Here is a 17,669-nt window from a genome sequence, read left to right on the forward strand (position 1 = left end):
TCAAGTGACCCTTTTTCCACTATCAGAAATATCCAATACAAATTTGAGGTTGGTTCACTTCTTTTAATTAAGGCTGCATCACAACCACGTTCTTTGTATACACTACTATAGGGGAAGAGTGGCGTAGGCCTAAACAATCTATTGTTTTTTAAAAATATAAAAATATATCCACACATAGCCATCATTATCATTACAGTCACCATGAGCACACAAATGCTATCATTTCTAACATCACCGTCATTGCCTTTTTTAAACATCATACATGACCATCAGCAGTGTTACATCATTATTTATTAATACTTTGCTACAGCACACTATATGTGCCAACTGAGGAATCCTACCTGAATTATTGCATTTATACGCTGTTGAAGTTATTAAAAGAAGATTTTTTTTTTTTTTTTTGTACACTGATTTGTACAATGTCAGGTGAAGTTAGTTCTACTTTTTGGTATTGCATCCTTAGAATGAGCTATAGGGGTGTAGAATGTACTGAATAACACACACAAACAAGATTAATGATGACAATCGGGGTTACAAATTGTTAACAAAATAAAAAAAAAGTGTTTTTTTAACAGGGCTTGTGGATGACATAAATGATGACTGATCGACTGAACATTTCTAAGCTCCACTTCCTTTGCATTAGCACTTAAGAAAGCTCCTATATCCATACTTAGTTATTAATAAGCTTTTCAATGGAATACACAGAGAGCACAGCACAGTGAAATGAAGCCAAGGTTCAACGGCAGCCGATGAACCTGATTGATACCGGACCTCTAATGACTGCACTAAGCTAAGTATTTACGATAAGAAGTGAACATACCGATGCAGAACACGGTGTTGTGTCATTTGACAAGAACATTGTTTGTTATTCTACATAAAGAAATAACTTTGCAACACTAGTCTGCCATATACACACTTGAACATATATCAATCATATCGTAGCAGTTTCCTCAATTTCTTTCAAGAACATAGCATCAGATCTAGATCAGAGGTGTCAAACTCGTTTTCGTTGAAGGCCACATCGCAGTTATGGCTGCCCTAAGATCGCAGCTTGAAACAATGAATAAAATATAAACGCACTAGGATTCGCCTCATGATATTATTACGCAATTCCCTTTGCAATTAATTATTACTGCCCGTGTTTGAACCGTAAAATCTACAGTTGTTGTTTTTACAGTGCATTACTGTAAATGAAAAAGCGGTACCACTGTTTTTGTACGGTAAATTCCTGGCGGCTGAGCAGCACGTTTTTTACTATCAAATATTTTTACATTCACATTTAGTAAGAAAAGAAAGTGTTTTATTGACTAATAAAGGAATGTAATGGTCTTGGTTTTTGTGGCCAAAATTATTGCAGTTATCATTGTTATTGTCGTATTGTTGTATGTCTTCAAAAAGTACTCATAGACACACTGACATTTTTTGACCTAGTTTTTTTTTGATAACTAAAATAATTAGACACACTGGTAGAAAGCCATCTAATTTACATGTTTTTGTCACTTGAGTGTCCTGGCGGGCGCTGTGGCGTCCTACTCTATTCAACTGTCCTTGAACTACGCTGTAAAATCACCTGTGTCTTGTATTCCTCTGAGTAAATATCCATCACCCTGATAGGTTCAAGTTAAATATCTTCGTTGCTCAAAGAGCAATCTGTTTGTTTATTAAAGTTTAGATTGGGGGTGTGTCGTTTTCTTAACAGGGAAAGACGTTAATGCCTCTTGTATTCATGTTAGTATTTAAGCGAGCAAGCTTAAATACTAACTGTCTGAGAGTTTATCAAGGTGCGGTTATCAATCACGGTTTTTCGATCATTTTGAATTACAAGGGTTTTACATACCGCGGTTATCGTTGATATCGCTTATCGATTCATCCCTTAGACCAGTGCTTCTCTAATAGAGGGGCAGACCCCCACCCCTGTGAGGTGTTAATCAAAAGGCTCAACCAGGCAATATAACTAAGCATACGTAAGTATAGGATAAAGTGAGAGAAGTGAGAAAGACAATCCACAAGTCTTCAGCTTAGTGACATGTAGGTGCTGGTGACAGCAACTCAGAGAGTGGCTTTTAAAGATAAATAAATAAGTACATTATATATATATACATGGCATATTATTTCTAGGCTTTTGCAGACCATTTAAAATTATGTGGAATTTGACACCTGTAATCTAGATAATTTTTCTGGAGCGCTTTGGAAAATGAAACGTTGCTCAATATTGCAAACAATAAAGCAAATTTTTTAAAAAAAGGCTACTTTTGGAAAGTTTGTATACTGAGCACTACAGTGTAATTTTTTTTGTTTTATAGAGGGAATGATACATTTCATTTCATGCATATTGTTAGAATGACTATACACGTCTAAAGGCCGAAAAATAAATAAGCTTAGTGACTCCCCGCCTCTTATTTCAAGCGTGGCGACCTGTGAACCAACTCATCAGTCCCATTCTCGTACGTCGAAACTTTTAGTTTCTCCTCGCCAGCAGGATGGCCCCCAACAAAATGGCCCCCACTGCAACGACGGCGCCGCCGATGAGGAAGGGCTTCAGGTGCTCCAGACAGTCCGTGCTGCAGGCGTCTTCCGCCGCCCCATCCTGGGGAGGTGGAATCTCCGGTTCGGGCGTTGCCGGGGCGGGTTCAGCCTTGCGCGGGGCTGCTGGCTCCTTCTTCTCCGCTTTGGACGGCCCTTTGGGCGTCGGAGCTGTGGGCTTGGTCTTGGCTTCCATGGATTCTGGGACTGAAGTGTGGTCTGGTCAGGACGAGTCTTTATAAGGTCAGCTCTGTACTGCTTCACTGGGGGGGGGGGGGTGTAGCAAACAGACAATGATAAATGGGTTATACTTGTATAGCGCTTTTCTACCTTCAAGGTACTCAAAGCACTTTGACAGTATTTCCACATTTACCCATTCACACACACATTCACACACTGATGGCGGGAGCTGCCATGCAAGGCGCTAACCAGCAGCCATCAGAGGCAAAGGGTGAAGTGTCTTGCCCAAGGACACAACGGACGTGACTAGGAAGGTAGAAGGTGGGGACACCGAGATAATCCTGATCATTTGGGCTCAGACATCAGTATCCAGTATTCACAGCACTTCACTTTTCCCACATTTTGTTATGTTATAGGAGGGGTCGGGAACCTTTTTGGCTGAGAGAGCCATGAAAGCCAAATATTGTCAAATGTATTTCCGTGAGATAATATTTTGGTAACACTTTAGTATGGGGAACATATTCACCATTAATTAGTTGCTTATTAACATGCAAATGAGTAACATGTTGGGTCTTAATTAGTCATTATTAAGTACTTATTAATGCCTTATTCTGCATGGCCTTATTATACAACCAAGAAGCCACTAAAATTCGTTCCATTTTGTCCACAAGCGATGCTGAGATCATTATTCATGCGTTCGTTACATCTCGTCTCGATTACTGTAACGTTTTATTTTCGGGCCTCCCTATGTCTAGCATTAAAAGATTACAGATGGTACAAAATGCGGCTGCTAGACTTTTGACAAAAACAAGAAAGTTTGATCATATTACGCCTATACTGGCTCACTTGCACTGGCTTCCTGTGCACCTAAGATGCGACTTTAAGGTTTTACTACTTACGTATAAAATACTACACGGTTTAGCTCCAGCCTATCTTGCCGATTGTATTGTACCATATGTCCCGGCAAGAAATCTGCGTTCAAAGAACTCCGGCTTATTAGTGATTCCCAGAGCCCAAAAAAAGTCTGCGGGCTATATAGCGTTTTCTATTCGGGCTCCAATACTATGGAATGCCCTCCCGGTAAAAGTTAGAGATGCTACCTCAGTAGAAGCATTTAAGTCTCATCTTAAAACTCATTTGTATACTCTAGCCTTTAAATAGACTCCCTTTTTAGACCAGTTGATCTGCCGTTTCTTTTCTTTTCTTTTCTACTCTGCTCCGGGGTGGACCGCTAGCCTGTCCATCGGATGGGGACATCTCTACGCTGCTGACCCGTCTCCGCTCGGGATGGTTCCCGCTGGCCCCACCATGGACTGGACTTTCGCTGATGTGTTGGACTTTCACAATATTATGTCAGACCCACTCGACACCGAGGATGTCGTTGTGGCTTGTACAGCCCTTTGAGACACTTGTGATTTAGGGCTATATAAATAAACATTGATTGATTGATTGATTGAATTACCTCAGAAATATTGCTTATTAGTAACCCTAACCCTTATATGTTCCCCTGGTGTCCAAATAACTCTAAATTAAGTCTTTGTTACTGAGAATATGTTCCCCATACTAAAGTGTTACCAATATTTTTTACACTAAATACAACTAAATAAGTGCATTTTTAAGTAAGACTTACATTTTTAGAGTATAATAAGTCTTTTATTCTTTTTAATAACATTGTTATTCTGAAGCTAACCAAAAATAATTAAAATATTAATGCGACTTCTTGAACAGGTGCGATAGAACGCGGATGGATGGATTAAAATGCATGAGAATGTTTTTAATTTTGAATGTTATTTTTAACACTGTGATTACCAGCGGAATCATTTGTTACTTATCGTGTTAAGCAATGACAGCTAAGATTTATCTGAGAGCCAGATGCAGTCATCAAAAGAGCCACACCTGGCTCTAGAGCCATAGGTTCCCTACCCCTGTGTTATAGCCTTATTCCAATATAGAATAAGTTCATTTCTGTCCTCAAAATTCTACAGACAACACACCATGACAGTGTAAAAAATTGTTTTTCATTTTACAAATATATTCAAAATAAAAAATCACAAGTACATAAGTATTCACAGCCTTTGCTCAATACTTTGTTGATTCACCTGTCATGATCCGTTGCACGGATCATGTTTTGTTTAGTTTGGTATTTTCTTGGTTGTCGATATAGTTCTGTTTCCGCACCTTGGTTTGTTTTAATTGTTGCCATGGGTGCTGATTAACGTCACCTGCCTCTGATTAGTGGTCGGGACGCTAACCTGCTCCAGGTCACTAATCAGAGAGCTATTTATTCCTGCCTTTCGCGCAGTTACATTGGTTCTTTTGCTTCTTGTTCTTGTTTTGGCTTGTTCTTAACTTTAGCTTCCCGTGCCATAGGCACTCTTTTGTATTTTGGGCTTGATTTATTGGAATAAATCATTCCTGCACGCTGTTTCCTGACGTCCACACTGCAAAAACTGAAATCTAAGTAAGATGAAATATCTCAAATAAGGGTGATGTTTGCTTATCTTCTGTCTGATAAGATAATTCTTCTCACTAAGCAGATTTTATGTTAGAGTGTTTTACTTGTTTTAAGGGTGTTGGTCCTAAATTATCTCAGTAAGATATTACAGCTTGTTGCTGAGATTTGATGACCTATGTTGAGTAAAACATGCTTGAAACTAGAACAGTGGTTCTTAACCTGGGTTCGATCCAACCCTAGGGGTTCGTTCGGTGAGTCGGGCTCAGGGGTTCGGCGGAGGTCAAGACACACCCGACTCATCGTGTAAATAAAAACTTCTCCCTATCGGCGTATCACGGATACGGCAACAGCAGAAGTCACACTGATTTGCAAGTGTGTAATTTGTTGTGAGTTAATGCACTGTGTTGGTTTTGTTCTTTGAACAAGGTGATGTTCATGCACGGTTCATTTTGTGCACCAGTAAAAAAACATGGTAACACTTTAGTATGGGGAACATACTCACCATTAATTAGTTGCCTATTAACATGCAAATTAGTAACATATTGGCTCTTAACTAGTCATTATTAAGTACTTATTAATGCCTTATTCGGCATGGCCTTATTATAACCCTAACCCTCTAACCCTGACCCTAACCCTCTAACCCTAACCCTCACCAAATAACTCTAAATTAAGTCTTTGTTACTTAGAATATTTTCCCCATACTAAAGTGTTACCAAAAACATATAACTTTGTCTTGAATTTGAAAAAAAAACATTTTATTTTTCACTAAAGAAGGGTTCGTTGAATGCGCATATGAAACTGGTGGGGTTCGGTACCTCCAACAAGGTTAAGAACCACTGAACTAAAATATCAACTGATGCAAAGCTGTGTCATCAACACTCACTAGTATAAAACTACTTTTATTTTAAGTAGTAATTTCTTACTTCAAGCATGAAAAAAAAAATCATGATGCCGAGCGCATATCACTATGTCAAGATAATGGCACTAGCATTTACTTAATTTAAGAATATTTTTCAACATATTGAGCAAAAAGGTCTCTTTTTTTTCTTACCAAGAAAAGTGCACTTGTTATTAATGAGGAATATACTTATTTTAAGGTATTTTCGGGTTCATTGAGGTTAGCTAATTTGACTTGTTTTGGAAAGTCTTGACAAGCCGAATTTTCTTGTTCTATTGGCAGATAATTTTGCTTAGTTCAAATAAAATACCCCTAATTTTTGTAATTTTTTTTCTTGTTTTTGAACACTGACTTTTTGCAGTGCATCTGCATCTTAGGGAAACGACCAGCACATAAACATGCGACCAGGACGTGACAGCACCTTTGGCAGCAAGTGCAGCCTCAAGTCTTTTTGAATACGATGCCACAAGCTTGGCACACCTATCTTTGGGCAGTTTGGCCCATTCCTTTTTGCAGCACCTCTCAAGCCCCATCAGGTTGAATGGGAAGCGTTGGTTTTCATCCAGGATATCTCTGTACATTGCTGCATTCATCTTAGTCTAGTCAGGGAGGTGACCAAAAACCTGATGGTCACTCCGTCAGAGCTACAGCATTCCTCTGTGGAGAGAGGAGAACCTTCCAGAAGGACAACCATCACTGCAGCAATCCACCAAAACAGGCCTGTGCGTTATAGTGGCCCGTTGGAAGACATTAGTTTGTAAAAAATGTAAAATATTCTCACACCATGAGAAACAAAATTCTCTAGTCTGAGACAAAGTTTGAACTCTTTGGGAGACTATAGTCAGGATAGAGGGAAAGATGAATGCAGCAACGTAAAGAGACATGCTGGATGAAAACCAATGCTTCCCGTCCAACCTGATGGAGCTTGAGAGGTGCTGCAAAAAGGAGTGGGCGAAACTGCCTGAAGATAGGTGTGTCGTCAAAAAGATGCATCAACAAAGCATTGAGCAAAGGCTGTGAATACTTCTGCACTTACCGGTATGTGATGTTTTAAATGTTTTAGTAAATTTGCAATTAGAAAAAAACACTAATCTTTCCCATTATAATTATGGGGTATTTTTTGTAAAATTTTGAGGACAAAAATGAATTTATTACATTTTGGAATAAGGCTGTAACATAACAAAATGTGGAGAAAAAAATGACGCACTGTCAATACTTCCGAATGCACTGTTAAAACATGATCATGGAACCAGCATCCTCTGCAGGGGACGTTTGTGTCTTTCATATCTTGGGCTTTTTTTCTTCTTCTTTTTTTTATACACCAAACACAAATGTCCACTGCAGAGGACGCAGGTTCTCACGAGGATTTAGCAGCCATGTGGAAGCAGGGCCTTAACTATGACCTTGAGGAAATATTGACAGGAAGCGTACATGATTAGTCTAAATGCATTGTTAGTATTTTGTCTCATGCTTTGCTGGGGTAAAAAAAAAAAAAACCTGTCTCACTACAGCACTGCGTCCTTTTCAGTAGACGAAGACAAGTAGCTTGTGTAATATGCAACACCACTGCTGCTGCAGCTGCGGCACTTATTCATGGTCACTGTCTAAATATTTGATTTAAGTGTGGAACCCTGAAGCAATGTAGTGCAGATGTGATCTGTGCTTCCTATCTAATTGTCAAACTCCATGAGTCATGCATGGGACTAGAAATGGAGGACAAGATGGAGGAAGGACATATAGACGGGCCTGATTTCTATTCAGAGCATCAGTGAAAGTTCACATGAGCTCCCTTATGAACTGACATCAGCAAATGTGTGAGGGGAAATTAGTATTGTGGACACATAAGATTAAAAAAAAAAGCCTACTAATACATCCTGCTGCTGTTTATATAGTGAGAGACAAAATGGACACAACATACCTCTCCTGCAGCTCCCTGGCAATTAGTGGAATAATGAACGTATGGACGCAACGCAGCGGTCTCTGGATGCCCTTAATATAAGAAAATGACAGAAAGCAGAGAGATGGAGGACACTGGAGGGAGGAGGGAGAAGAAGAGCAGAGGAGGGATGTACCATCTGGCGCTCAAGATGGGGGGGGGGTCTATTTTTGGAATCCCATCCATCCAACCTGTTGTATTTCAGTGAGGCAGAAAATACAACAATATATGTTTTTTCCATATGTGTGATTGTTTATAGCAAGGGTGTCCAAAGTGCGGCCCGGGGGCCATTGGCGGCCCGCAGCTAATTGTTTACCGGCCCGCCACCCATTCTGGAAATGCTATTGCAAACATTTTTAAATAATTTTAAAAAGTGGAATGAGGTGAAATCTCACGAGGGAAAGTTGCAATGTTGATACAAAACTGCCATGCAGGCTGTTTTTTTTCCCCCTTTTGTCTTTATTTTTCTTTTTTTGCTATTGTTCCCAAAAAAAAATTTGTTTTTCAAAAATGAATGTTATAATGAATTATTGGCCTATTCAAGGCTTCAATTACTTAAAATATTTCATTTTAAAATGTTTTTGTGGAAAATATTGCATATGTGGTTGCGGTATAAAAACAACGTTTTCTTTGACAAAAGAGCATAAAACAACCAAAATAATAGTTCAAACGTAAAGTCGACAGATATATCTGAGGTCGATCTCGTAACTTAAGTGTTAAAAGTAAATCAAATAATGACAAAAATGTATCACTTTATGAGTGGGGGACCTTTTAGATCCCAAAGATATTTAGTGGGATTTTATTTATCTTTTCACTGTGACTGACTACTCAGAAATTATAATACATTTAAATCAATGGTGTCCTGCATTATTGATCTTTTGAGGAATCCAATTACTTCACATCAAACATTGCTTTTTGCTGAATGTTTTGGGCTGTGGGGGAAATACTGCATATTTCAGTTTTACTATGAAAAACAAAATTGTCTTGACAAGAAAAGGCATAAAACCTTTTTTTCTTTTTACTTTATATCAACCTGAAGTTGATATAGAGATTTACTGTAAGCGTTACATTAAAAATTAAAATAATAATTTGACTTATTTTTAACATGTTAATGACGGAGACTTATGGTCCCCGGGAGCCCTAAAGGTAAAAACAAAACAAAAAATCCATATATTTTGTTATGGTTTGAAAATGAAAAATATCAAAACGGCCCCCTCATGCTTGAATTTTTCCGTGTGCGGCCCTCAGTGGAAAAAGTTTGGACACCCCTGGTTTATAGCTTTCATCATTAAATGGAGAAAAGCCACACAATGTATATAAATCAATGCCAGCACAAACCTGGACTATTTGCATGAATATGTTTGTATTAAAACTATTATAACATGTTTTTAAATTGCTAAACATATGAACCATGTGATCCTTCACAGCCAGCTATCGATGTGTATCAACACCAAGAGTCTGGATCAGTGATGGAGATCAATGGGGTCAAGATGTTCAGTTACATATTTGTGTTTGAATATATATTTGTTTTGTATATATATATATATATATATATATAGGGACGGCGTGGCGAAGTTGGTAGAGTGGCTGTGCCAGCAATCGTAGTGTTGCTGGTTACTGGGGTTCAATTCCCACCTTCTACCTTCCTAGTCACGTCCGTTGTGTCCTTGGGCAAGACACTTCACCCTTTGCCTCTGATGGCAGCTGGTTAGCGCCTTGCATGGCAGCTCCCGCCAATCAGTGTGTGAATGTGTGTGTGAATGGGTAAATGTGGAAATACTGTCAAAGTGCTTTGAGTACCTTGAAGGTAGAAAAGCACTATACAAGTATAACCCATTTATCATTTATTTATATATATATACGGTTAGGTCGGAAAAAACACAGAGGCTATATCATCCCTACAAGCCTGTTTCAGCAGGTTTGATATAGCCTCTGTGTTTTTTCTGACTTAACGTATATTGTGCTCTACCCCAGTATTGAGCACTGTAATATATATATATATATACCTGTGTATATATATATATATGTATATATATATATATACACAGGGCTGTGAATCTTTGGGTGTCCTACGATTCGATTCAATATCGATTCTTGGGGTCACGATTCGTTCAAAATCGATTTTTTTTTTCCGATTCAACGCGATTCTCGATTCAAAAACGATTTTTTTTTCCCGATTCAAAACTATTCTCTATTCATTCAATACATAGGATTTCAGCAGGATCTACCCAAAAAACGATTTTTTTTTCCCCGATTCAAAACGATTCTCTATTTATTCAATACATAGGATTTCAGCAGGATCTACCCAGTCTGCTGACATGCAAGCAGAGTAGTAGATTTTTGTAAAAAGCTTTTATAATAGTAAAGGACAATGTTTTATCAACTGATTGCAATAATGTAAATTTGTTTTAACTATTAAATGAACCAAAAATATGACTTATTTCATCTTTGTGAAAATATTGGACACAGTGTGTTGTCAAGCTTATGAGATGCGATGCAAGTGTAAGCCACTGTGACACTATTGTTCTTTTTTTTTTTTTTTTTAAATGTCTAATGATAATGTCAATGAGGGATTTTTAATCACTGCTATGTTGAAATTGTAACTAATATTGATACTGTTGTTGATAATATTCATTTTTGTTTCACTACTTTTGGTTTGTTCTGTGTCGTGTTTGTGTCTCCTCTCAATTGCTCTGTTTATTGCAGTTCTGAGTGTTGCTGGGTTGGGTTTGGTTTTGGAATTGGATTGCATTTGTTATGGTATTGCTGTGTATTGTTTTGTTGGATTGATTAATTAAAATAAAAAAATAAAAAAATAAAAATAAATAAATTTAAAAGAATTAAAATAAAAAAAAACGATTTTTAAAAAATGAGAATCGATTCTGAATCGCACAACGTGAGAATCGCGATTGGATTTCGAATACATTTTTTCCCACACCCATAATTTTTCTACCTTCAAGGTACTCAAAGCGCTTTGACACTATTTCCACATTTACCCATTCACACACTGATGGCGGGAGCTGCCATGCAAGGCGCTAACCAGCAGCCATCAGAGGCAAAGGGTGAAGTGTCTTGCCCAAGGACACAACGGACGTGACTAGGAAGGTAGAAGGTGGGAATTGAACCCCAGTAACCAGCAACACTCCGATTGCTGGCACAGCCACTCTACCAACTTCGCTACGCCGTGTATATATATATATATATATATATATATATATATATATATATATATATATATATATATATATATATATATATATATATATATATATATATATATATATATATATATATATATATAAATATATATATATATATATATATATATATATATATATATATATATATATATATATATATATATATATATATATATATATATATATATATATATATATATATATATATATATATATATAAATTGTTTTTATTTTAATATTTATTAGGGACTATGGACGAAAATGAGCAGTTTCTCTATAATCTGGCATGTTTACAGAGATATGTATCTCTGTACATTGTTGTGTGTCCCTATCTTAGAAATACATGTCGAAATAAATTTGGTTTTTTTTCACAATGGTGGACACATGAAGGGTTTGAAAGGATTTGAGTGACAGACAACAGTTTTTGTTTATTAATTTTGCTCTGGTAATTTTCTTTTTTGCTCACTCAATCGTATGGATTAAAAATTGATTAATAGTAACAGGATTTATTGCCCACCCGTATCATCGTACTTGTCTAAAAACGATCATTCTAGTCACAAAGTCAACATTGTGGACTGTAATCTAGATGTAAATGTTTTGATTTTTTGTGTATTTCATTGAATGTAATGACGCTCGTTTGAATGTTTTTAATAACCTTTCACCCCTCCACGCCCAGTTTATGTTGCATCAAAGAACAACTGTGAATCAAGATAAATCCCGAATCGATTAAAGGCTGTACGGTTACATGGCGGTGCATCAAAGCCCTCAATATTCTATGAATGTATAAAGTTCCATTCTTTTTATGTCTATTGAAACCAAATTGTGAAAGCTAAAGATACACAGCAGCTAAGTTACATCATTTTTATTTGAGTGATATTACGGTTTTGCAGGTTATTTTGTGGGCAGGGAACTGTCTTGCTTGGGCTCAATGATCTTTGTAGGAATAGCCGACTTTTTGACGTTCACCAGGGGTGGGCGATACTAAAATATTTGGTATCGATTCGATACCAAGTAAATCCACGCACAGCATTGCCAATTCCGATATTTTTACCTGGAAAAAATACCAAGAGCGTAAAAGGATTTTTGTGATTTGGCCTTCAATTTTTTGATCACACTCTAATCAGAGTAAAACACAGAAAAAAATATTTTAGGCAGAGAAAGATACTCGAGCCACTTTGATATTTACATATGTATGTATTTGTTTAATTTGTAAAACAGGTACAACAATGTTATTTATGCCTAAAGACAAAGCTTCGTGTTATTATTAATCATTGGCAGTGATAATAATGACAAGTGTGCTGTTATCTACTAATGGATCATCTCATGATTAAATAAGTGTTTCAGACGTTGCCGTTACTTTCAATAACATGTGTTACGTCATTGTTGTCAAGGAGAGACACAGTCACCGACCCGCTTTCACTTTTGCTTTATTTAAATTACGCGTGTTAACAGCATGCGGCGAAGAAATTCCACAGGAATCTGCTGCCACCTACATCTCAAGGCTGTCCTCATCACCCTCCGCTAGAACAGTTAACTACGCTCCGGCACCATGACGTCACCTGTCAATCAACAGGCACCGCCTTTTAAAGACACACGTCGCCTGACAGCTTTGGGTAAAACTGTTAAAATGTTGAACAAATAGTTGACGTAGATTCAAATAATTAAAAAAATGTTTGTCTATGACATCATGACACTAACATTACCTTTGTGTTAAACATTTGGGGTATTTTTAAGGTTAATTAAAACTATGTAATCAAGTAACTTATTGTGATTAATCACAATTAATCCAAATTCAATGATGTGATTAATCAGGTTTAAACAAGTCGTTTGACAGCACTAGTTTTCACATTCCATATCTCCGCCCCCTCTATTTTGCCCTATTTAGGCAGGTTTTTTTAAAATTGTTATATATATATATATATATATATATACTGTATATTAGGGCTGGGAATCTTTGGGTGTCCCACGATTCGATTCAAAATCGATTCTAGGGGTCACGATTCGATTCAAATCGATTTTTTTTTTTTTCAATTCAAAACGATTCTCGATTCAAAAACGATTTTTTTTTTTTTTTTTTAATTTTTTGAAAACAATACACAACAATACCATACTAATGCAATACAATTTAATTTTGGAGTTCTGAACTTGTAATTTCTTGCAGTGTTTATTAAGTGGTAATATGTCACATTTGTCCCAATTAACTTTATACCCTGATAAACAGCCATATTCAGTGATGACATTATTGATATAAAGAAGACAGGAGTTAACATGTGACAGGTAAAAAAATTATGTCGTCACCATACATCGATAGCTTATTATACTGAGAGCCAATATTTATACCATGAATATTATTTTCACTTCTTATTTTTGCAGCTAAGGGTTCAATAACCAAATTAAATAATAATCCAGATGCAGGACATCCCTGTTTTACTCCTCTTTTTAACAAAAAAGGTTCTGAAATATGATTATTGGTTTTGACTGATGCCATGGGCCTTGTATAAAGCATCTTAATCCATTGTATAAAATTATCTCCAAATCCAAATTTACGTAATGTGCAAAACATAAATGACCAGTTTATGCGGTGGAATGCCTTCTCCGCATCAACAGTACAAACTGCTGTGGGATAAGGGAGCCTTCTAGCATAGTAAATAACATTAAACAATTTCCTTGTATTGTCAGAAGATTGTCGACCTTCCATGAAGCCAGTTTGGTCAGTATGAATTAATTTTCCTATTACATTTGATAATCGTGTGGGTAAGATTTTTGCCAAGATTCAAAAGGATTGTCTATTCATTCAATACATAGGATTTCAGCAGGATCTACCCCAGTCTGCTGACATGCAAGCAGAGTAGTAGATTTTTGTAAAAAGCTTTTATAATTGTAAAGGACAATGTTTTATCAACTGTTTGCTATGATGTACATTTGTTTTAATTATTAAATGAACCAAAAATATGACTTATTTTATCTTTGTGAAAATATTGGACACAGTGTGTTGTCAAGCTTATGAGATGTGATGCAAGTGTAAGCCACTCTGACACTATTGTTTTTTTTTATTTTAATGTCTAATGATAATGTCAATGAGGGATTGCAGTGTTATGATATTGCTGTGTATTGTTTTGTTGGATTGATTAATAAAAAAAAATTTAAAAAATAAAAATAAAAATAATAATTAAAAAAAAAAAAAGATTTTTTAAAAAGGAGAATCGATTCTGAATCGCACGCACAACGTCAGAATCGCGATTCGAATTCGAATCGATTTTTCCCCCACCCCTACTGTATATATATATATATATATATATATATATATATATATATATATATATATATATATATATATATATATATATATATATATATATATATATATATATATATATATACACAATCCCCTGAAGAGCATGGAAACCTGCGAAACAAGCTTGTAACGATGAAATAGCCTCTGTGTTTTCTCTGACCTAACGTATATATATACATATATACACATATATATATATATATATATATATATATATATATATATATATATATACATATATATATATATACATATATATATATATATATATATATATATATATATATATACACATATATATATATATATATATATATATATATATATATATATATATATATATATATATATATATATATATATATATATATATATATATATACATATATATATATATATACATATATATATATATATATATATATATATACATATATATATATATATATATATACATATATATATATATATATATATATATATATATACATATATATATATATATATATATATATATATATATATATATATATATATATATATATATATATATATATATATATATATATATATATATATATACATACACAGTACAGGCCAAAAGTTTGGACACACCTTCTCATTCACAACACAACTGATGGTCCCAACCCCATTGATAAAGCAAGCTATTCCACTAATCAACCCTGATAGGGCACACCTGTGAACTGAAAACCATTTCAGGTTACTACCTCTTGAAGCTCATCGAGGGAATGCCAAGAGTGTGCAAAGCAGTAATCAGAGCAAAGGGTGGCTATTTTGAAGAAACTAGAATACAGGAGATGTTTTCAGTTATTTCACCTATTTTTGTTAAGTACATAGATTTGATGCCTTCAGTGACAATCTACAATGTAAATAGTCATGAAAAGGTGAGAAGGTGTGTCCAAACGTTTGGCCTGTACAATATATATATATATATATATATATATATATATATATATATATATATATATATATATATATATATATATATATATATATATATATATATATATATATATATATATATATATATATATATATATATCTTTATATATATATATATATATTATATATATATATATATATATATCTTTATATATAAATATATATATATATATTTATATATATATATATATATATATTTATATATATATATATATATATATATATATATATATATATATATATATATATATATATATATATATATATATATATATATATATATATATATATATATATATATATATATATATATATATGGCCCTGCGATGAGGTGGCGACTTGTCCAGGGTGTACCCCGCCTTCCGCCCGATTGTAGCTGAGAAAGGCTCCAGCACACCCCGCGACTCCAAAAGGGACAAGCGGAAGAAAATGGATGGATGGAATTAATAAAAATATAGATTAAAAAAATACACACAAAAAAGTGGACCCCGACTTAAACAAGTTGAAAAACTTATTCGGGTGTTACCATTTAGTGGTCAATTGTACGTAATATGTACTGTACTGTGCAATCTACTAACAAAAGTTTCAATCAATCAATCAAAAAGTACTGTACAAACATTCAACAATGTGATTAATGTAAAAATACAAAAATAATGATATTACTTCTATTTATTACATCATTTTTTGTTTAGAAGAGCCAATCGTGAAAAAACAAATAGACAAAAGCAATACTGGCTCTCATTTAAATCATTTTCCCCCTTTAAGCCCCAAACGTATTCCCTGTTTTTGTCAACAACATGTAACAATATCGACATTATGAACGAGACAACAATAAAAAAAAAAAAACAGCATTTGTAACAAATGTACAGCTCTGATAATGGGTACATTCGCACCCACCTGCACAAATGTACTTCAAAATGTAACAATCAAAATAAATATGACTTTTTTTTGTTTACTAGGGCATGCATATATAATATGCATAAGTTTGACCATTTAAAATCAACGATAATGAAAAGGAGATGCTTGGAAATAGCATAAAAATGCCCCAAAAACTTGGAAAAACGCGATTCATAGCGTTACTTTTTGGTGTAACCATCATGAGTGTCCTGTTCAGGTATATTTCTTTTATATTTTGATAAATCATCATATTTATGTATTACTAAATTTAAATAGGTATTGATCAATCTTTAAGCTGTGTGTATTTGATTTCAGTTTGCTTTTGACATCTTATTTAGAATTGTAGTTGAAACTTTTACAACCTTGTGTTGCTGCGCTCATGATGGCGTAATCAAACTAGATTTCATTTAATGATCTTATTTTGAACATGTATTCCCTTTTTTACATTTAGTATATTTAAATATTCATTTATAAACATTTAATACATTTCAAATATCAATAAAATGCAATTGCCTTCATCTTATAGGGCAGTGGTTCTCAACCTTTTTTCAGTGATGTACCCCCTGTGAAAATTTTAAATTCAAGTACCCCCTAATCAGAGCAAAGCATTTTTGGTTGAAAAAAAGAGATAAAGAAGTACAATACATCACTATGTCATCAGTTTTTGATTTATTAAATTGTATAACAGTGCAAAATATTGCTCATTTGTTGTGGTCTTTCTTGAACTATTTTGAAAAAAAGATATAAAAATAACTAAAAACTTGTTGAAAAATAAACAAGTGATTCAATTATAAATGAAGATTTCTACACATAGAAGTAATCATCAACTTAAAGTGCCCTCTTTGGGGATTGTAATAGAGATCCATCTGGATTCATGAACTTAATTCTAAACATTTCTTCACAAAAAAGAAATCTTTAACATCAATATTTATGGAACATGTCCACAAAAAAATCTAGCTGTCAACACTGAATATTGCATTGTTGCATTTCTTTTCAACAGACATTTAAAAAAAATCTCACGTACCCCTTGGCATACCTTCAAGTACTCCCAGGGGTACGCGTACCCCCATTTGAGAACCACTGTTATAGGGTAAAAATTTCACCAAACCTAGTGTGTGTGTAACAATCATTGGTACTTTAACTTTAACTTTAATGTTTAGTTACACCAAGTCATGAGCGTAACACTAAGCTTCATCACTTTGACTTGTAATATCTCTAATTCTGGTGGTGTTTTAGGCTTTTTTCTTTTTGGAACATGTACTATACATATAATACAGGGTTGGCCAATAATTTTTACCGGGGGCCACATGAGCAACCCGAGC

Source organism: Entelurus aequoreus, linkage group LG02, assembly GCF_033978785.1.
Source record: "Entelurus aequoreus isolate RoL-2023_Sb linkage group LG02, RoL_Eaeq_v1.1, whole genome shotgun sequence".
Taxonomy (NCBI): Eukaryota; Metazoa; Chordata; class Actinopteri; order Syngnathiformes; family Syngnathidae; genus Entelurus; species Entelurus aequoreus.